Below are 22805 nucleotides of genomic sequence, written 5' to 3' on the forward strand. Positions count from 1 at the left end.
GTTTATACGATAGACCCCGTAGTGGCCGACCGAGCGCAAGGCGTAATGCTGCTGAGACAGTTCAGGAAGAAATGGAAACTGTGGCGGGTTCGTATATGCACGGGGAAGTCAGCGCTCGTGCAGTCGCACGTCGCACCGGCATTCCATACACTACTGTTTGGTTGGCACTCAGGCGTACCCTCCGATGCTATTCATACAAAATCCATCGGCATCATGAACTGTTACCTGGCGATTCAGTGAAGCGGAGGGCATTTGCGGTGTGGGCGTTTCAAAAGATGGCGGAAGATGTCGATTGGTTGAGTAACGTGTTGTGGACCGAGGAAGCTCATTTCACGCTTCGAGGGTCTGTCAACGCCCACAACTGCAGAATTTGGGCTACCGAAAATCCTAGAACTGTCGTGGAAACTCCATTGCACGACGAGAAAGTCACGGTATGGGCTGGATTTACCACATCTACCGTTATCGGGCCTTTTTTCTTCTAGGAAATGCGCGATTCTGGTTTTGTAACTGCTACCGTGACGGGTGAGAGGTACGCCGATAAGTTACAGAATCGCATCATCCCCAGTCTGGCTGATAAACACCTGCTGGAACGTACGATGTTTATGCAGGATGGCGCTCCACCCCATATTGCTAGACGCGTGGAAGATCTCTTGCGCGCGTCGTTTGGTGATGATCGTGTGCTCAGCCGCCACTTTCGTCATGCTTGGCCTCCCAGGTCCCCAGACCTCAGTCCGTGCGATTATTGGCTTTGGGGTTACCTGAAGTCGCAAGTGTATCGTGATCGATCGATATCTCTAGGGATGCTGAAAGACAACATCCGACGCCAATGCCTCACCATAACTCCGGACATGCTTTACAGTGCTGTTCGCAGCATTATTCCTCGACTACAGCTATTGTTGAGAAGTGATGGTGGACATATTGAGCATTTCCTGTAAAGAACATCATCTTTGCTTTAGTCTTACTTTGTTATGCTAATTATTGCTATTCTGATCAGATGAAGCGCCATCTGTCGGACATTTTTTGAACTTGTGTATTTTTTTGGTACTAATAAAATCCCATGTCATTCCAAGCATGTGTGTCAATTTGTACCTCTCTATCTACATTATTCCGTGATTTATTCAGTTTTCAAATTTATACTGACTTTTTGATCACCCAGTACATCCAATCACCACGCCATGAAAACAACGAAAGGTAACTATTAGTAAAACTAACAAATGAAGAGAGTAAATCTTCTTTTCTCCATCAGTGTTAAATACTTTTCAAATGGCCGGCCGGGGTGGCCGAGCGGTTCTAGGCACTACAGTCTGGAACCGCACGACCGCTACGGTCGCAGGTTCGAATCCTGCCTCGGGCATGGATGTGTGTGATGTCCTTAGGTTAGTTAGGTTTAAGTAGTTCTAAGTTCTAGGGGACTGATGACCTCAGAAGTTAAGTCCCATAGTGCTCAGAGCCATTTGATTTTTGAACTTTTCAAATGAATCTTTGATATGAGAGCCGAATAATTATCTATACATTTATCAGTAAGGAAAAATTATTAAGTTTTCTTACATTGCCCCCTTGGTTGAATTGTCCGAAAAAATGTCAAATTCCGGGCAATGAGCCCAACCACTTTAACACTGGTAGTTGTTTCACTCCTTTACACATGTACTTGAATTGCACTGTTCGTGTCTTTTAAGGAATTTCTCATCACCACTTTGCTTATAATAGTTCAGGTGCCGACCCTGACACTTAGCTAACCACTCGTTGCAACATTCGTTTCTCTCGTATACAGTACATTTACGTATTTTTTAGCTATGAGAACATATGCAGTAGGGTACACAAAATATGAATTAACTTACTAACTACACACAAATATTACTGCATCGTTCTTTACATCAAATACATTAATGTTACATCACATTTCATACAAGTCCATAGCGCAGTTCTTTATGATTGGTTTGTAGCATCATTGTTCCTGCGTGCAAATAACGTTTACAGCAGCACGTTGACAACAAAATTACATTTCGCAAGTCTTTTCTATGAGTCTAACATTACATTTTTCCTGATAATAAAAAAAAGTTTCACAAGAGCGTCGTATATTTTGGTGTGCCGATCCAGGCTGTAGGGTTAGCAAGTATATCTGGTGTGGTAAGTGTGTTAAATTCTTCCTTATAGTTGCTTATGCTCCCCACTGCCTCCTCCCTCTTTTACACCAGGATCTATCTGATAACGTCCCGGTATATCTCCTTTCTGGGTTTTATAGTTGTTTCATCATGGGAAAGGTAAACACATAAAAAATAAAATTCATAGAGATTAGTACTTACTCTAACTTAGCACTAACATATACATAAACATAGGTGCAGTTCAATAAACATGGGAGTGGTTTTTATTTCGTGCCGTGGGACGTAGATCATGAGCTGTAGTGGTAAGACTTTATTTAGTGGGTTAGGAAATCGTGTCTCTACATCTCTTTGCACTATGGCGAATGTCTATTTGAAGGTAGATTTCGCTTTCCATTCAAATTTTCCTCCTGCACCACGCCGTCAGTCGATAATGCGTCAGTTGCAAGTAACCACTCACGCAACAAGTACTCTGGCAGCACGCTACGCGCCGTTTGGAGTCCTGTAGCAGCTCACCCACCGCCGGGTGGTGATGTCTTGCGTGCCGGTCGATACATTTTTATGAAGTGTTTTGTGCAGCGTTCGCAGCATTTACGAAACTACTGCACCTGTGTCAACTCGTCGTACACCTTGGCTGTAAGAAGGTACTACAGGTCACCCCCAACGTTCACTGCACGAAGGTAAATACTGCGCATTATTATTTAGCTTGCCAAGGGCACGCTGTTCTAGTGCACAAACACGCGAAGGAAGGAAGGAAGGCTCGTGGTATAAAACTGGTTCTCAGTTGCCTCTATGCGTATAACTCACATGTCATTGAATAAATAACTGTCACTGAATAATTAACTGTCATTGGGTAAATATACACTGTTCCGATCATTTTTACCGTTCAAAAAACTGGCTAGGTTTTAGTAGCTAGTGCCCACGTTCATTATTTACTCCTGTATCCCCTTTTAAAACTTTATCTGTGTACGTACTGCTCAAAATAAGGAAATACGGAAGCGTCCGATCCCGCCCGTCTGCTTTGACCCATGACGTCACAAATATGGCGGAAACAAAAACAAACACACACACTTTCCACAAGAAGCCTAATGACACTAACGGGACAAGCGCGGGAAATGGGGTGTTTTGGGTGGGGGGGGGGGCAAACTAAATATAAACAAATTTAGACGCCTTGCGTAGCTACAACGTGTAAGTGAAAACAGCCATGCATGAATACCCACCCACCTCCCCAGGGGTCGTAACCCCTGCAACCCATAGAAGATAAACATGCTTCAGTAGCTGATTAGTGTTTTTTGTCTTTTTTAAAAAAAATCTCACGGGATAGAACGAGCAGATCAGAAAGATAAATATAATAAACTAAAACAGAAATTGGAGGAAACAGATAATTAAAATAAGTAATAAGCGTTTTTAAATTTTAAAAAAAATCTCACGAGATAGAACGAACAGATCAAAAAAGTAAATAAAATAAGATAAAACAGAACTGGAGACAGCCACACTCAAACCAAACTCCGCGCCGTCATGACGTCACACACGACAACACCCTTACGTCACGGGTCAAAGCCGACGCGTGGGATCGGACGCTTCTGTCGACCCCAAAATAACTCAGTACACAAGTTGTTAGTTGAATGTGCTCTCAGAAAATACGTGCCTCTAGCACTACAGTTCGCGATCGCGATAGCATCTTACATCTCACAGGATATAAGAGAAGACGTTTTCGAAAACAACAGCACTTCCCTAACTCAGGATCGTGATACAAATTCACCTATACATCGAAACGACTATAGAAAAAATGAATGCACCATCGAAATTGTCTTCAAATTTCAAATGAGTTACAGTGGGGGGGATTTCATCTTTATGTTACCCAACATTTTAACAACGCGTGTTACACACATCAAAAGTAAGTAGAATGAAATAAACACACAAAATAAACAAATCAATAAAAATAAAAAAATAAATAAACAAATCATTCACACATAAATAGAAAATTAAAATGCTAGGTAATACGAACAACAGATTGATAATGAAGCTTGGCTGCTGTATGCTATACTGCTTCCTAAATCTGTGTCTGTGTTTGTACATGTTTTCATGTTCGTGTGTTCATCATTGTATCACTGGTATGACCACAATTTTTTTCGAATGTGACCTTAGTCACTCCTTACTTTACTTCTTCCACAAAATATCTTCAACTCAGATTGGATAAAATATTATAAAAGTAAGAGAAAATCAGTGTATGCATGATTCTAAAGTCAACATAGATTCTTAGTACTTTCATGTCGAAGAAAAGAAAAATTATTAAAACTCCCTGGTGTTACTGAGCGTCAAGTAGCGTACTTCACAGTGATGTTGGTAATATTTTATAACGTCGATCGTAAATGGTAGTGACATTAGTGTAACGTAGTTGCTTCTCATGGCCGGTTGAAGTCTCGTAGCATCTCGATGAAAGCCACCTGTAAATAATTATGTTTGTTTCGGCATTGCCTAATTTCTCTGCCGGTCAGTTTCCTGTAACTTACTTGTAAATATTTCTTTTTGTTATAAGAGACGGTGTTTTAGTATGCCTCAGATAACGTTTACAAATCGTAACTCAGCAGTGTATTTGCACTGTAACGTGTATATAAAGTTGTAAAATTATTTGTATTTCAGTAAGATCACACTAGTTTTTATTGGTATGTTATATATTTAGATGCACTTTACTTAGATTAGGTCGTCCTGCGTGTGGTATATACCACGTTAAACTTCCATTAGCAGCCCTAAGTCATTTCATCATCGCAGTATACAAAAAAAAATCAATACCATTTTGCTCGATGTATTCATAGATAATGCCTAGTGGCATTCCCTCTGCAGCAAGACATGTACTTCCGTGACCATATACTTATGCAGTACCTTAGGGAGTCCAATATTTTCTGTAACTTACACTGTACCTTACAATCTTGATGCACAAGTGGGACAAAAAAACTGACAGCTTCTTTGTTCCGAGGTTTGTTCTAATTGTTCGCTCCAGAATCCTTCGTACGTAAATTTAAAACTAAAATACCACTGTGATCATTAACTATTCAGTCAAACCTTCCAAGTACACCCTGTGCTAACATTGCTGGTCATCAACTGATGTGTATGTCCTAGTTTGCTTGTGTATTGTGTCCACAGTCACTGACAAATGTAAACGAAGGTAGGGAAAGGCTCTGATTCATGTAACTGCATAAATTACTTTACCCTAATCGTATTCCTTTTATTACCATAGGTTACTTATTTCACTTGTGTGCATAGATAGATGTGAAGTGTGATACTTAAAGATGGTAGAATTTCCTCAACTCTCTGTGTGCACACAATCCTTTGATTTTATCATTGTGAGGATACGCAAGTAAATAGCATCCGTCATGCGGAATATATACAATAATGTACGGACCAAAATACCTTATTTGCCACTTAGCGTTTTTCTTGGCTAACAGAGAAGATTTCACATGGGTCATAAGTAATAATTTTTTTCTAGCCACAGATCTGGTAACACCATGTAGCTGTTTGTCAAAGTGTTTCTTATGGCGTTGAGCTTGCTCTGTAATAGAGATCAATACATGCCTTACCTTTTCATTTGAACCTACAGGTTGTCTTGCAACAGGTGGGACGGGGTTCATCCATTCATTGTTTTCTTTCCTATTGTATATTAAATCCGACGGTGTAACTGTTGTATCGTAAATCGCAAGATTATTTAAAACCTGTTCAAATACGATTAAGTATTCAATCCATTTAGACTGTTTGTTGGCTACATACGTCCTCATAAACCCATTCAATTCACGAAAAATTCTTTCTATAGGGTTGGATTGTGGGCTATATTTGAATATTAAAATTTGTTTGACCTGCTGCTCTGCCGGCCGCTGTGGTCGAGCGGTTCTTGGCGCTTCAGTCCGGAACCACGCGGCTGCTACGGTCGCAGGTTCGAATCCTGCCTCGGGCATGGATGTGTGTGATGTCCTCAGGTTAGTTAGGTTTAAGTAGTTCTAAGTCTAGGGGACTGATGACCTCAGATGTTAAGTCTCATAGTGCTTAGAGCCATTTGAACCTGCTGCTCTTTTAGAAATTGTTTTCAAGCATGGCATGTACAATTGATTGCATTTTCTGATAAGATCGCCAGAGGTTTCCCAACAGACGGAAAGTAGTCATTTAGCATACATCTAATAATAATAGCCTTAGCTGCGGTTGTTTTTGTTGCATTCAGTTCCACGTATTTTGAAAATACATCATATACACCAATTATATATTTCACACCTCCTCGTGCAGAGGGGGAAGGTTCCATAGCATCTATACATACCAGCTTTAGGGTTTTTTTAGGTAAAATAGGATGTAACTCTGTCTCGCACTGAGATTGACAGACAATACAAGTTTTCAAAATTTGTTGAGCGCGTCGAAGCATATTGTTAAAATAGCAGTAGTGTACATATTCAACTTCTTACAGCACTTGCGGGCACCGTAGTGTTCCAAAGTGAAACGAGTATGCCAAATTAAACTTTTCTCACTTGTTTCGGGTATACAAACGCACCATATATCGCTGCTTGGGTTCTCTATAGAACACTACATCTTTATACAACTGGTAATGCTGTCGTACAGGTGCAGGTTGGTTATTGTTTAATTGTAACCTGACTTTCCTCCATCGCTCATTTCCTGTAATTTCCTGTAATTTCGCCATGATGTTACTCATATCCAAAACATATTTTCTAAATTTAGTGTCCTTAATGAGCATAACCTTAAATTCTGGTGTTTTGTTCTATCAACTCTTCAAACTTAGGCAAACCTTGGGGTAACCGTGACAGTGCATCGGCGAATACGTTGTCTTTGCCATTCAAGCTGAAACAGACTCCTAATCCCGAAAATGAAGCATCTGCCGCTTTACAAAACTCTTTCCTGGCGTTAGATCGTCCTAAAATATTGGAATTTATCAGAACATGTTTTATATAATAAAAATCAACTTGGCACTGTTGCGTTCCTTAATAGACCTAATAATGCAGGGCTATTGAGTAATTGGTTCGGTATGAACCAACGGAAAAATGAACACAAACCTATGAATGCCTTTACTGTCGTTTTGTGCAAGGTGCTGGAAAATTACTTATCGCCAACAGTTTCCCAGGGTCAGGGTTTATCCCTGCGGTCGAAATTACGTGACCGAGTAATTTGATGTTTTTTCTTAAAAATTTAGATTTCTTGAGGTTTGCTGTGACACCGGCTGCTGAAAACCTCTGTAGCATTCTATTTAAAAGCTCTAGATGTTCGTTCCAAGTAGTTGTTGCTGTTAAGATGCCTTCTATACATATACTGTGTTTGTCTAGGAAGTCAGGCCCTAACACAGTGTCGAGTACAGTAATGAAAACACCAGCACTCACGCTTAACCCTAAAGGCAAAACGCAATACTGGTAGTACCTACCTGCAAATATGAATGCTGCGTATTTTCTACTTTCAGATGATAAAGCAGTCTGCCAGTATGAAATACGGAGGTCGACACTAGTTAAATATTGTACTCTATGAAACCACTGTAATAGTTCTTCTGGGTTTTCAGGTCGGATGGTTACTGGGACAATAATTTTATTGATCTTCCTGGCATCCAGAACAAGTCTCACCAAATTATCTGCTTTCTTTACTGCAAGTAACGGACTGCGATATGGCGATAATGAGGTCTCTATAATATTCCACACGAACATCCTTTTTGTCTCCTGAGCCACCGCCTTTCTTTCCATCTATGGTGTGGAATAAGTCTGTTTACAGAACGTGTCGTGGGGCCGGACATCCATGCGATATAGATACATAATAACGCCACGTTTCTTGTCGAATACGCGAACACAATGTAACAATAACTTCTAAGTTCGTTCTTGTGTTGCTGAGAAATTTCTGCGCATTCCAATATTTTATTTTCGAACTCGTCCTGCTCTGCATGTTGACACCACAGTTCGTTCGAATCATGGCATCGAAATGTATTGACTTTTAAGATTTGGATGTGCATAGCTTGACAAGGCTTGCCGTTCCTACTTTTGACTTTTATCAAATCTACAGTACAGTTCTTCCCATTAATAAACAGATGACACTTCCCAGTTCCTCGATCAATTTTTGCACATTTTTCCCTTAAGAAATCCATGCCGAAGACACACCGTTCCGTCAGCCCTTCGACCACTAGAAAAACTGACTGAAAAAAAATCTTCAATTTGTATTTCGACCATGGTTTGTACCTTAACTAGTTTACATTTTCCATCTATGGCTCGTAATATCTTGCAATTCTGCACTGGATACGTCGGCAAAGCTGTGCGGCTGTCAATCTCTTTAAACAATGCTTTCGACATCACACTAATTTTTACATCAATATCCACAAGGATATGAGTGGGTAGTTTTCCTACTATAGGTTGTAAACTAGCTTGCGCTATACCATCCTCTTCATAAAAATGTGTTTCTTATTTTCTTATGAGGTTGATCAACAAATCACGCATGTCCGCTTCATTGTGACACCTCAGCAAATTACTATCATGGTAGCGTGGATCGCTCCCACAACTATCAATGTCCAACATTGGGGAATGAGGCCACGTTTAGTTTAACGCCCTATTATTTCTATTCGTAGGTGTTTTGTTTGTCACTTCTATAACATTCACTCCGGACGTGTTGTTCCTCTGTTGTGCATTCCGATCATGATTCTGCCCTGAGTTTATTGGTGTATTGTTACTTTGCGCCTGGGACTAATCGGGTACTGCCACTGCACATTTCGTGGGTCAGCCGTGTTGGTGTTGTTGCTAAATTGAGACTGAAAATTACTGTAAGCGTTAGCCCACTGATTGCCGTTATCGTTCCTATTCCAATTTCGTTTCCGGTTACCAGAGTAGACAGAGTAGTTTCTGTCACCATTTTTTCTTTTCCTTTTATAGCCTGGGTTAAAAGTTTGGTTGTAGTTATTACTAAAACAGCCTCGCGAACTCGGGCCAGGCGTAAGAGCTGCTGCAGCGGGATCGATAAAAGCCAGTCGTGACAGCCCCGCACGCTATATTGTTGACGCCGTACTGCGACTTAACGCTGCTGAGGCTGGTTGCCACCACTGCTACGGAAATTATTTTGGTTGGTGTGGTTCTGTCTTGCATCTTCATTAATTAAGTCAATAGACTTCAAGACAGATACAAAGTACTCCAAATTGCTTTCGGGTACTTGTACTAGCTTTTCCCGAATGTTAAGCAATAGTTTAGCTTTCAGAATGCGTAGGAAGTCAGCGTGTGTCACAGACTCCTCCCAGAACCTCGTCTAACTTAAATATTTATCAAAATACTTTCAAAATGATCCAAATTTTGGATTATGTTGTTCAGGATTGAATAGGGCTTTTCTTAATCTCTCTCTAACTCCGTGTGACCAGTACTTTGAAAGAAACGCGTTTTCAAACTGTTCTAGCATCTGCCAAATTTATGACATTTCCATCGCCCATATAGGTGGTGGTGGTGGTGGTTAGTGTTCGACGTCCCGTCGACAACGAGGTCATTAGAGACGGAGCGCAAGCTCGGGTTAGGGAAGGATTGGGAAGGAAATCGGCCGTGGCCTTTCGAAGGAACCATCGCCCATATAGCTCCATCGTCTTGGATGTAACCCGTCACAAATTGTATCTATTGCTGTTTCGACTACGTTTTAGGCAATACATTTTTGAATGACTTCATAAAAATTACCGGATGCACAGACTTCTTTTCAAGGATAAACACTTGAAATTGCCGCTGTCTCTCCTCTAACGAAACTGATGACAATATGTGTTCAGCTACCTGCTGTATCTTTCTTTCATCACGGTGTCGTTGGTTACAGTACATCTCGTAATTTGGTGAACACATACGAACATTCGTGATAGGCTAGTCACTAATTGCACTATCGCTCTTACTTGTGGGTATATTGTCTAGCTCTTCTTCTGCGTCTTGGTGTCGTTCTTTCATTGTGCTAAGTTTCCTGTTAAGTTGCTCGACTACTTGATTCTCCCATCTTGGTAAGTCCTGTGCCAAAGTTTTCTGTATCTGGCCTATGTCAGTTTGCAGCTTAAATACAGGTGTGTTTTGTGCAGTGTATACTTATTCCATTGTGTTACTTATTGCTTTTTGTAAACTGCTGTTTTTGCTGTTTTGTCATGTCCTCAGCTTGATTTATAGCTTCCTGCATTTTTGTATTGAGCTCGGTTTGCTGTACACTCATAGCATTGAAATTTTTAGTTAACTTACGTATATGATCTGGCACTTCCTTAACTGTGGTTTTCACATTATCAATATCCTGATTCATGGAATTTAAATCTTCACTTACCACTTCTGTTACCTGATCCGCTACCTCTCTTTTTAGTTGTGCCTTGTGTTGTCAGGTTATTGTGCATATCAGTGAGGATTTTTACATCACTCTCTAGCTTGTTCATTTGAGTGGTTACACCCTCTATCTGTCTCGTGACCTTGTCTACCTGTGTATTAATTTGGGCTGTTATCTGAGTTAAAAACTGTGACACCAAATCTATTTGCTTTACTCTCAACATCTGTATAATGTCTGGCTCTGCTGGACCTTGTACATTTTCGGAATATGGAACAGTTTCCGAAGTTGACATATTATCGTCTGTCGCTTGCGACTGAGTACCACTAGTCGCTGCGAATGCGTTATCAGTATGTGCAATGTCTTCTACTTCTGTTAGGCATAGCTTGATCAACTGATTCCTCATCGTTTTCGTTTGTGATCTTAATTTCACCATACCTATATATAGCCGCAAATCAGCGTGTATCCGAACTTCACCACTATTGTGGCTCGTACTACACGTAAACAAATCACAGATGAAGTCGCCCTCGTTCGTGAAATTCAATATAGCAAAATATGTCTCAGGTAAAAAAGAAGACTGACAGGTGACTACTACGCGAGCAATCAATGAAAATGATCCGCCATCTTATGATACACTCACTTATAATAATAATAATAATAATAATAATAATAATAAAGGCCCGTGAAAAGAATAGGCCTCCGGTAAGTTCTGCCAGTCGTAAAAGGCGACGAAAAGAACAAACCACTAATAGGGCTAACCCCCCTTTTAGTGTGATTACTTGGTTCAGGACAGAACTAAAGAAGCCTCGGACAAGCGCCGTCATGGTCGGGGACGACGCTTGAACCCTATGCCCGCCCGCAATGGTAACGACACTGCTAGCCAACTGGAAAATGATTTAAATCCAAATAGAGGTGTTTTGCAGGATATGCTTCCTGCAACCACCCTAGAAGGAAAACAAAGACAGAGGATGAGATGGTCAGATCAAGTTAATCGACACCTCATGTTCTGTTATTACCATGCAACAAGCCTAGGAACCAACACAACTGGATACAGGTCACAAGTATACACAACATTTATTACCAGATACCCAGAATTAAAATTTTTAACAGAACAACGACTAGCTGATCAGATCCAGGAATACTAAAAAATAACAGGATACCCCAGTCAGAATTAGAAAACATCAAACAACAAGTACAACAAATACTGGAACAAAATAATGTGCAATCAGAAGAAGAAGAAAATACAGTAATGGACTCAAACATCCCAGAGCAAACAAACAAAGACCAACACGCATCAATTAAACAATCAGAGGAAAACGAAATCTTAAGACAGCCACCAGAACAAGCACAAATAGAACACGAAGTGACACACATGTTAGATATAGAAGAGAAATTTCAGCTGACATATATAGAATACAAAGACACAAATACAGACATTAGACCATTCTTGCATAGACCGCCAAATAACCCACAAGTCGAAACAACAATAAAAACTATCAACACAATCATGCACAACAAAATAAATGAAAACACAACTATGGAAGAGTTACAACTACTGGTTTATATAGGAGCACTCACTACACTAAATATACACACTAGGCAGAGATCAGAACCAACCAACACACAGAAGAAACCCACAAAACCAGCATGGCAACACAGGCTACAGATCAGAATAGAAAAACTGAGAAAAGACATCGGACAGCTAACACAATTTATAAGAAATGAAATGTCAGAAAAAAACGAAAAAGGTTAGGCAAAATCTCACAACAAGAAGCGATAGAGCAATTAGATGAAAAGAAGCAGAAATTACAAGCATTGGCCAAACGACTTAGAAGATACAAAAAAAGTGAAAATAGAAGGAAACAAAACCAAACATTCAACACAAACCAAAAGAAATTTTACCAGACAATAGATAACACACACATTAAAATAGACAATCCACCAAGCATAACAGACATGGAACACTTCTGGAACAACATATGGTCAAACCCGGTACAACATAACAGGCATGCATGGTGGATACAAGCAGAAACAGACACATACAAGATGATACCGCGGATGCCTGAAGTGATAATTTTGCAACATGAAGTCACCCAAGCAATTAATTCTACTCACAATTGGAAAACCCCTGGAAAAGATAAAATAGCAAATTTCTGGCTAAAGAAGTTCACCTCAACACATTCACATCTAACTAAATTATTTAACAGTTACATTGCAGACCCATACACATTCCCTGATACACTAATCATGGAATAACTTACCTGAAACCTAAAGATCAAGCAGACACAGCAAACCCAGCTAAATATCGCCCCATAACATGCCTACCAACAATATACAAAATATTAACTTCAGTCATTACACAGAAATTAATGACACATAAAACACAGAACAAAATTATAAATGAAGAACAAAAAGGCTGTTGCAAAGGAGCACGAGGATGTAAAGAGCAACTGATAATAGATGCAGAGGTGACACATCAAGCTAAAACTAAACAAAGGTCGCTACACTACGCATACATTGATTACCAAAAAGCTTTTCATAGTGTACCCCACTCATGGTTACTACAAATATTGGAAATATACAAAGTAGATCCTAAATTGATACAGTTCCTAAGCATAGTAATGAAAAATTGGAAAACCACACTTAATATCCAAACAAATTCAAATAATATCATATCACAGCCAATACAGATTAAGCGTGGAATAAGCCAAGGAGACTCATTAAGTCCTTTCTGGTTCTGCCTTGCTCTGAATCCACTATCCAACATGCTAAATAATACAAATTATGGATACAATATTACTGGAATATACCGACACAAAATCACACATTTGCTATACACGGATGATCTAAAACTACTGGCAGCAACAAATCAACAACTCAACCAATTACAAAAGATAACAGAAGTATTCAGCAATGATATAAATATGGCTTTTGGAACAGACAAATGTAAGAAAAATAGCATAGTCAAGGGAAAACACACTAAACAAGAAGATTACATATTGGATAACCACAGCGACTCCATAGAAGCGATGGAAAAAACAGATGCCTATAAATATCTAGGATACAGACAAAAATAGGAATAGATAATACAAATATTAAAGAAGAACTAAAAGAAAAATATAGACAAAGACTAACAAAAATACTGAAAACAGAACTGACAGCAAGAAAGAAGACAAAAGCTATAAATACTTATGCTATACCAATATTGACCTACTCATTTGGAGTAGTGAAATGGATTAACACAGACCTAGAAGCACTCAATACACTTACACGATCACAATGCCACAAACATAGAATACATCACATACATTCAGCAACAGAAAGATTCACATTAAGCAGAAAGGAAGGGGCTTTATCGACATAAAAAACCTACATTATGGACAGGTAGACAATTTAAGAAAATTCTTTCTAGAATGAGCAGAAACTAGCAAAATACACAAAGCAATCACTCATATAAATACATCGGCTACACCACTACAATTTCATAACCACTTCTACAACCCTCTAGATCACATAACATCAACAGATACGAAGAAAGTAAATTGGAAAAAGAAAACACTACATGGCAAGCACCCGTATCATCTAACACAGCCACACATCGATCAAGACGCGTCCAACACATGGCTAAGAAAAGGCAATATATACAGTGAGACGGAAGGATTCATGATTGCAATACAGGATCAAACAATAAACACCAGATATTACAGCAAGCATATTATTAAAGATCCCAATACCACAACAGATAAATGCAAACTTTGCAAACAACAAATGGAAACAGTAGATCACATCACAAGCGGATGTACAATACTAGCAAATACAGAATACCCCAGAAGACATGACAATGTAGCAAAAATAATACATCAACAACTTGCCATACAACATAAACTAATAAAACAACACGTTCCCACATACAAGTATGCACCACAAAATGTACTGGAGAATGATGAATACAAATTATACTGGAACAGAACCATTATAACAGATAAAACAACACCATATAACAAACCTGACATCATACTCACCAATAAAAAGAATAAATTAACACAACTAATCGAAATATCCATACCCAATACAACAAATATACAAAAGAAAACAGGAGAAAAAATTGAAAAATACGTCCAACTGGCTGAGGAAGTCAAGGACATGTGGCATCAGGATAAAGTTGACATTATACCAATTATACTATCAACTAAAGGAGTCATACCACACAATATACACCAGTACATCAATGCAATACAGCTACATCCAAACTTATATGTACAACTACAGAAATCCGTAATTATTGATACATGTTCAATCACCTGAAAGTTCCTAAATGCAATATAACATATATTGTACAGTTAAAAGGAAGTCACGCTTGATCAAGGTCCGCGTCACTTTCCATTTTTGACCAGACATAACGTCTGAGGAAAGAAAGAAAGAATAATAATAGTAGTAGTAGTAGTAGTAATAATAGTAATAGTAATAATCATCATCATCTCAGCCTTTTCCCACGTCATGTGGGGTCGGGGTTGCTTTGCTGGATCCTTCTCTTCCATAAATGTCTATTCAGTGCTTCTTCCCGGAGCCATCCTTTCTCCCGTAGGTTCCCTGCTACCTTGTCCTTCCATCTCAGTTTCGGTCTTCCTCTTCTCTTTGGTCCTTCGATTTCTGGATCTTCAATTCTTCTCCCCACTTAGTGCTCCCCTCTTCTCTGCACATGTCCATACCGTCTTAGCCTGCTTTCTTGGATCTTCTTTCCCATGGACCCCACTTTCACTGTTCCCATGATGTACTCATGCCTTAGTCTATCCTTTCGTGTCACCAAACTCATCCACCTTAGCATTCTCATTTCTGCTACTTCCATCGTTTTCGCTTGAGCTTCTGTAACTGGCCAAATTTCTGCACTATACAGCATCGCAGGCCTCACCGCATACTTGTAAAGCTTTCCTTTCATTCTGCAGCTAACCTTATCACATAGTACTCGGCTCAGTTTCCTCCAGTTCATCCATCCACTATGTATCCTGTGCTGTATTTCGGCCTCCGGTCGGCCGTCACTTTGCATGTAAGAACCTAGGTACTTAAATTTCTTGACCAGCGTCAGTTTTTCTCCTTGCAGGTTAATGTATAGATCTTTGGCATCCTTTGTACACATATACTCTGTTTTCACTACGGTAATTCTCATTCCCCTTTCCTCTAGAGCTTTTCTCCACTGTGCTTGTCTTGAAGTGCCTCCTGGGTGGGTTCACGGATTACAACATCATCGGCAAACATCATGCGCCAAGGTGCCTCTTTTTTCGCCTCTTTGACTAGTACATTAATGACAAGGTCGGAGAGATATGGGCTGAGAGCAGATCCCTGTCGTCCTACTCTCACTGGAAATGCCTTTGTTGCACCTGTACTGCCCCTGACTTGTGTCATTGCACCTTCATACATGTCTTCTACCACCCTGATATACTTTTCTGGCAGGCATTTACTTCTCAGACATCTCCATGCCTCGGAACTCTGTCATATGCCTCGTCAAGATCGATAAAGGTCGATTTGTGACTGATTTTCACAGTCCTAAGACAGGATATCACTCTCACTGGATGGATCTCTGTGTGGACCATCAGCGACAGGAAAGAACATGCCTGTATTCCTACCTACAGTGAGGAGATGAAGGGGTGAGGCGTGGCAGTGGGGCGAGGTAAGATTGGCTCTTAATTGGTTAATTTGTTTCCACACTTTGAGGAGAACACACGTTCGGCTTCCGCCCTTCTCTCCTATTGCAATATTTAGAGAGCGGTTTTTGTGGTATTTGTGTTATTACGATGAGTCTCTCAATCCCCGGTACATGTGTTGCATTATGACCCACTGTTTAAGTGTGCTGGTTTTTTCACGACAGTTACGGTGTGTAACTAGAACAGCGAAGCATTTGCCATCAGTTGTGGTAGTGTGTATTGGCCTTCCTCAATTTCGAGCACCAGGCCTGCAGGGTGACCGTCGAGCAATGCAGCGGGCAGCGTCTCTAGCGAACACCGACGTCAAGCAGCGATAGACACAGTTCAAATGGTTCAAATGGCTCTGAGCACTATGGCACTTAACATCTGAGGTCATCAGTCCCCTAGAACTAAGAACTACTTAAACCTAACTATCCTAAGGACATCACACAAATCCATGCCCGAGGCAGGATTCGAACCTGCGACCGTAGCGGTCGCGCAGTTCCAGACTGAAGCGCCTAGAACCGCTCGGCGATTCCGGCCGACCGATAGACACAGTCCTTAGATATATGCTTACAGGTAATACACTTATTAAACTCTTCTTTGTCCAACACCAACGGCTGGTCCCGGCGGAGGTTCGAGTCCTCCCTCGGGCATGGGTGTGTGTGTGTTTGTACTTAGGATAATTTAGGTTAAGTAGTGTGTAAGCTTAGGGACTGATGACCTTAGCAGTTAAGTCCCATAAGATTTCACACACATTTCAACATTCCAACACCAACATCTCGTCAGCTGAACACAGTTACTGCTCAAACTAAAAATAGCATCTTCGCTGCAGCCTTTTTCCCGTCAGTTTGTAGGTGAAGGACACATCCTACATAGAGTTTGAGTACGTCTCCCCCTAGTTTCGTATTGTGAATTTTTGTCCCAGCAGGATAACACCACTTGTAGGACATAGTCAATTATGATCCATATTGCGATTTTACACGCTCCTTGTGTAGCGCTATGGATATAGATGTGTAATTAGGCCCAATCTTTATGGTTAATTACGTAATTGGAACCGATATTTACTTCAGTTTCCTACCCAAAGTAAATGAAAGTACACTAACCTAACCTTCCTCTCCTGCATCTGGATAGTTTCCCTGTGTTGAGGGTGCACTTGGAATTTCCACCCAGAAGGACTGAGGTTGTAGTTCCAGAAAGGACACAGCCATTTTGAGCTTCCCGCCAGTTCCTGGGGTATGGGAGTGGGGGGGGGGGGGGGGGACGTCAGCACACACCTGGGACAAAGAAATTCGCGCAATTTTTGAAATTCCCACCATTTTTGTAATTTCCTTCCAAAGGTCAAACTTCCCGTGAATAGAACAGGAGGAAGGGGGGGGGGGGCGAGGACCCCATGACGTCAGCTGGGGATGGGGGTAATTAATTGATCAATTTAATTAATTTCCATGTCAATTTGATATAAAAAATGCGCCAGTGTCTCCATCATCCCACTATTGTTGGCTTCTGGGACTGCGCGGAAATGGAGTTTGCACTCTGTCAACATATGATTGAGACACAAAGAGCAGCTGCTTTGAGGGGGGCTTTGATATAGTATGTCTCTTTAGTTTTTGTACCACCTCATAATACTGACCCGTCATGCTTGCGTCGTTAGTACCACAGTACCATTGTCACAGATTTGGATTCCGCATACCAGATGACACAATGGGCCTTTTCCTGATCTGTCGCAGTTTTGATACACTTCAAGACACTTCTGCAACGAAGCACAAGGGTCAAAATCTGTGAGGCCCCCTAAACGTTTTACAGCAAATCACGATTCTCTATCTTTAATAGTTTCCATGTTATGCTTCTTTGAAATGATAGAGGAATTTTATGGACACTATATATTTGTTTTTCGTGTTTCTCTAAACGTGTGAGACAAATATCGGGATGATTTCTACGAAAAGGACATGACCGATTGTCTTCTCCATTCTGGTCTGTGATGCCCTCGTCATTAGTGTATCATTTAACCATAATATTCCTACTTTTCGAATCTCTTGGCTATCTTCTGCCCACAGTTACCTATATAGCTTATCGTTGTGTTCTCGACGTCATGTACAGGGACCGTCTACTGTAACTGCATATATTCAATAGCTCTTTTCCTTCCCTTCACTGTACTGTGATATCCGTGCATAAAATGTTTATCTCTGTCTGTTCTGTCTGTGTATCTCTCACGTTTTAATGGCGTGTTTGATAAGTGTTGTGCTTTCTGGGGTACAGCTGAGTTGCTGATTCCACGCTATTCTGACGGTTGACAGAGTCGTCTTCTTCGGGTAATGCGAGCTGTTTTCTTACGACCCTTGCTGACCGGGCTTCAATCAGGTCAACAAGCATAATGACACAGCACGAAGCACCTACAGACGATACTACTGTTATAATTGGAATTGTAAAATTACCTTAGGCTATCATAATTAAGCGTAGACTATTGTAGTTCTCCTAGTAGCCTTGGTCCGTTAAGATCGTAATCGCGTTACCTGTGCATCAGGTGGGTTGCTTATCTAGCGGACGTTACCTGTTGGTTGCTTGGTTTGGAAAGGGTGATAAAGGCACCAAACTACAGGGTCATCAGTCCCTATGTTACCTGTTTCGATCTTCTTTTGTTCACTTATCGGATCAGTGTCTTACTAGATTCCCCCAGCAACCGTTAACAGTGAACCATCTGAAAACTGCGTGAGGATATATAAAAAGGCGTGAAACTAGGGAATACTTTCGTTCTATGTAGTTGTGTTCTGTCCGTTACTTAAAAATAAGCAGTACTTAGAGCAAAATTGAAAGTGTCAATGCTTAATTCAGGTTTTATTCGAAAATTGTTGATTTGTAACGTGACACGGAGGGATGTTTCATTAAAAATAATAAACAAAACAAATTTGTAATATAGCGCTAGAAAAAGCAATTTTTTTCAAACATTTCATAACAAGCATCGCTTAGATACTTCGTCGAGCTTATGTAAAATATGTTTCTGTTATTCATAAACAGATTTCGCGCTTATTAGTAATAACAGGAACCTCTTACCTTTGTTCGTGACTAACGTGTACACCAGATATGGCTCGAATTCAAAGATACGGTATCGACAGCAATAGATAGATTAATACCGCATAAGTTAATAAGAGACGGGACTGATCCACCATGGTACACAAAACACGTCAGAACACTGTCGCAGAAGCAACGAAAAAGACATGTCAAATTCAGAAGAACGCAAAATCCCCAAGACTAGCTAAGTTTCCCGGAAGCTCGAAATTTAGTGCGGACGTCAATGCGAGATGCTTTTAATACTTTCCACGATGAAACATTGTCTCAAAATATGGTAGAAAACCCAAAGAGATACTGGTCGTATGTAAAGTACACCAGTGGCAAAAAACAGTCAATACCGTCTCTGCGCGATAGCGATGGAAATGTTACCGATGATGGTGCCACTAAAGCGGAGATACTAAATACAGTTTTCCGTAATTCCTTCACGAAAGAAGACGATGTAAACATTCCAGAATTCGAAACCAGAATAGCTGTTAGCATGAGTGACATAAAAGTAGATATCTTAGGTGTTGCGAAACAACTCAAATCGCCGGCCGCGGTGGTCTCGCGGTTCTAGGCTCGCAGTCCGGAACCGTGCGACTGCTACGTCGCAGGTTCGAATCCTGCCTCGGGCATGGATGTGTGTGATGTCCTTAGGTTAGTTAGGTTTAAGTAGTTCTAAGTTCTAGGGGACTGATGACCACAGCTGTTAAGTCCCATAGTGCTCAGAGCCATTTGAACCATTTTTGAGCTTAAGAAAGGCAAGTCTTCCAGTACAGATGGTATACCAATCAGGTTCCTTTCAGATTATGCAGACACAATAGCGCCTTTCTTAGCAATCATATACAACCGCTCACTTGACGAAAGGTCTGTTCCTAAAGACTAGAAAGTAGCACAGGTCACACCAATATCAAGAAAGGAAATAGGAGTAACTCACTGAATTACAGGCCCATATCACTGACCTCAATTTGCATTAGGATTTGGGAGCATATACTGTACTCGAACATTATGAATCACCTTGAAGAAAATGACTTATTGATGCATAACCAACACGGATTCAGAAAATATCGTTCTTGTGCAACACAGCTAGCTCTTTATTCCCATAAAGTAATGAGTGCTGTGGCAAGGGATCTCAGATCGATTCCATATTCCTAGATTTCCGGAAGGCTTTTGATACCGTTCCTCACAAGCGCAATTCTAGTTATAATGAAATCCAGTAGAGAGAAAGCAACAGAAGAGATCGTTGACTATGTTTTTCAAACAATTATTAAGTTGTTCTCTGGAAATGGACTCTCCTTATATATTGAGAAAACGCTACATTCAGTTCTGTACAACAAATAGAGTCGTACCAACAATAGATGTAGCACACGATTCGCAGTCAGTAAACAGGATAGGATGCTCCAAATTTTTGAATGTACGTATTGACGAAAACTTGATCTGGAAAAAGCATATTACTGAACTAATCAAACAATTAAGCTAAGCTACTTCTTATCTTCGTATAATTGCCTATCCTGTAAACAAACTAGTCAACCTCCTGACATATTTCTACTCAATAATGTCTTACGTAATAATTTTTTGTGGTAGCTCATATCTTAGAAACAAACTATTGATTGCCCAAGAGCGAGCAATGAGAACAGTATGCGGCGTTCAACCGCTTGACTGAAATGCAAAACGCGGACAGTTATTTAAAAAAAAAATCGTCACGGGTGACGAGACTTGGTGTTAAAGATACGAAACTACCATAAAAGATAAGTGCAGATACTCATATGAAAGAGCAACGCCAACATTCAGGCCAATTTGATAAACGAGTTAAGCAACACCCCAACGAAGGACTTTTCTGACAAATTCCACGGTTTGTGTGAACGTTCCGTGGGGTACACTCAAGTTTGGGAAGAACGCTACCTGAATCGTTAAAACCACCATCTTAACCTTTCTGTATTTTTTACTTATCCAGACACGAAACTTTTTGCACTGATAGGGTACTACAGAAGCGAGTACAGCTTCGCGCTGTCTGATGATCTCTGGAGGAAAGTGGAACTTATCTTGCACGATCGGAGCAGTTTTTTTCACCAGGCTTAGGGTGTGTTAGCATACGGTTTAAATGTATTCGTGAAAATTTTGCTCTCTTCGCCAGGTGGCCCCAAGTATGTTGCTGACACACATCTCTGGATCGTATTATTTATTTTCATGTAGAGTTTCTGCACATAACAATTTCCCTTTGAACACCATGTGCAGGGTGTTAAAAAGCATTCCATATTTCGAGAGATGGTAGTATGGGCAAAAACAAGAAAAAAATGTCCATTTACATGGACTCTAAAGTGCACATGTTAAGAGCTATATATGAGCAGTTGTTCATCTTCGGTACTGCGAAATAAACTTCTTCTACTGCAAGTTCTTTGCAATTACGGATGACCTAAAAAAACAGTAAATAAATGTTGATAGTTCCACTTTTATTGTCCATTAGTGTTGTTACTGAAAATAGTATTCACACCTAGTAAGTGCAGTGCGTATATTGATTCTAATGAAACAAGGTTGTGTTGTGATAACTTTGTGAAATGCTTATACATTGTAGTTTTATCTATGGATATTTTTTCAGCATTCAGGGCACGGTCTCGAAGGTTGCTTCCATTTGCCGGACATCACAGAAGATCATGTCTGCTGTTTCTCGTGTGGAGTAAAAGCTTCTATCACGCTGCAAAGCTAAAACCACAATGTAAAAGGAGCCCACGTTTACTAGACATTTTTTCTTGTTTTGGTTCATCCTACCACCTCACTAAATATGGAGTACTTTTTGTAACACCCTGTGTGCTTATAAACATAGTTTTCTGTGGCCATTGTCACGCTCAAAAAATTTTATCCGGGTTTGTAACCACATCGTCAAAATATGAAACTACCGACGTTTCGGTCACTGTTGCATGTGACCTTCTTCAGTGATCAAAACGTCGGTAGTTTTACTTATTGACAATGCGGTCAGAAACCCAGAAAAATTTTATTGACCCTGTGTATTGTTTGGCCAGCCGCTGGTGGCCGAGCGGTTCTAGGCGCTTCAGTCTGGAACCGCGCGACCGCTACGGTCGCAGGTTCGAATCCTGCCTCGGGCACGGATGTGTGTGATGTCCTTAGGTTGGTTAGGTTTAAGTAGTTCTAAGTTCTAGGGGACTGATGACCTGAGATGTTAAGTCCCATAGTGCTCAGAGCCATTTGAACCATTTGTGTATTGTTTTATTTTATCTATTTTATGTTCGTTTTCCGAAAGTCATGTATGTAACGAAGCCGTAACATGTCGAATATTTTCTTTAGACTTGCCCTAATGTTCACTGCCATAGCTGTCATCAACTCGTCGACGTTTCAGATGTGTCCTTTCGCTATGGGTAGTTCATCTATTTTCAATAATAGAGTTTCCAGGCCAATTCTAGGGAGATTCAGGTAAAGATGTCCTGGACATCATATTTGTCCTAGTGTAGAGAACAAGGTGGGCCACAACAGGTTATTAAGCGGATCTCCAGGCTCGAAGGCAGGGGCTAGGGAGCGGACCTTCGCGAGATGGGCTCCGTCATGTTTCAATTGCGAAGACGCCTCGGAGGACGAGCGCGGGTGTGAGGGCACAAAGAGCGGGGGATGACCTCGTCCGGCGCGGTCCGTGGGGTCACACGCGACAAGTGGCCGTAGCGAGAGGCCACCTCCCACGCACGGCAGCGTAGAGGTG

At 40.6% G+C, this 22805-nt stretch overlaps 1 protein-coding gene across 3 annotated transcripts in view; it reads left to right on the forward strand.

Moving 5' to 3' along the window:
* LOC126094697 (uncharacterized) overlaps positions 1-22805 on the forward strand; it is a 263319-nt gene that overhangs the window by 69290 nt on the left and 171224 nt on the right. The window contains exon 1 of one of the 3 annotated variants that reach the window (XM_049909225.1): positions 2663-2779. The exons of the other annotated variants lie outside the window; for them this stretch is intronic. The gene's annotated coding sequence lies outside the window, so the exon portion shown is untranslated. Of the gene's footprint in view, positions 1-2662; positions 2780-22805 lie in introns of those variants that run through there. 3 annotated transcript variants of the gene reach the window in all.

This window comes from Schistocerca cancellata, chromosome 8, assembly GCF_023864275.1.
Source record: "Schistocerca cancellata isolate TAMUIC-IGC-003103 chromosome 8, iqSchCanc2.1, whole genome shotgun sequence".
NCBI classification, from domain to species: Eukaryota; Metazoa; Arthropoda; class Insecta; order Orthoptera; family Acrididae; genus Schistocerca; species Schistocerca cancellata.